This window comes from Austrofundulus limnaeus, unplaced genomic scaffold (genome assembly GCF_001266775.1).
Source record: "Austrofundulus limnaeus strain Quisiro unplaced genomic scaffold, Austrofundulus_limnaeus-1.0 Scaffold175, whole genome shotgun sequence".
Classification (NCBI taxonomy): domain Eukaryota; kingdom Metazoa; phylum Chordata; class Actinopteri; order Cyprinodontiformes; family Rivulidae; genus Austrofundulus; species Austrofundulus limnaeus.
Genome location: NW_013952577.1, coordinates 897,608 through 898,802, shown reverse-complemented (window position 1 = coordinate 898,802; position 1,195 = coordinate 897,608).

The following is a 1,195-nucleotide window of genomic DNA, read 5'->3' as shown; positions in this document are numbered from 1 at the left end:
ACACACACACACACACACACACACACACACACACACACACACACACACACAATGAGACATGTTAATGTGCAGAGGCCTTCAACTCTAATCATCCTACTAAAACCATGCGTTATGACTATGCCACCCTGTGGAACCAGCATCAGGTGCTGAACACTTATTGCAACCAGGCAGCAAACCGAGACAATACAGGAAGGAGCCTAACCACAACAAGCAGCACAGATATCCTGTGTCAAATTTCCAAGCAGCATGCATGCCAGGAATAAGGTCAGCTTCTCAGTAGAGAGAAAAGGTGAGATTTATTTTCTTTAGTTGCGTTCTTGATTTTTCAACAGACCTTCAATCATCTTTGCAAAAAACTAAAAGGATATTTTCATGCAATCATAGCAAGGTGGTGCATTTGTATATAAAAAAGGGGCAAAACATGTGACTCACCTCTTTTAATTTGGCAAAACTTCTYAGAGCTCCAAGTAATCCCAAATCTCCTTCAGCTCACACACTCATGCATGGCCCCCTGATCCGAGCCCCGCTCCGATTCTCTGCTCTCCTTCCTCTGCTCGGCTCACATGAAGGCTGCTGTGTTTTTGCAGCTGTTCACGACGTGGGCTGACTGAAAGGAGGAGGTCTCCCGCTCCCTCCTTTATGTGTGTCACCCAGCTGCAGCTTCCTGTGACGCTCAACCCTCTGACAACCGATGCGGGTGGCTCAGATGAAGTGCATCACATTATTATGAAATAAACCCAACATCTACGCAAGCAGCATTTACATACACCTGTACGTGAAGTGATGATGCATACACAAAAACAATGTTTACATTTTTTTTCCTGCATCACTGCAAACAGGAACATGAGATAAGAGTCTGCAGAATCATGTTCCACTGCCTGCCCACTCTGCTCCATTTATCACCAGGCCCAACTGCAGAGCCACAGAGACAGAGCAGCTCAGACCTCCATGGCTGATTAATACTCAACATTTATAATAAACGCTGACTTTTAAAAATGATTCATGTTTACTGATAACTGTGGGTTTACGCACAGGAAGTGGCGGGAAAGAATCACAGAAAGAACAAATTAAAGAATACTTGTAAAGCTGCAYCTTCAATAATTTATGCAAAATGTGCCTTTTTGTCTATAAAAAAGATGTAATCTTAAGAGAAAGATTGTCTCTGTGTTATGCAGTCTCTGTTCAAACTACATGT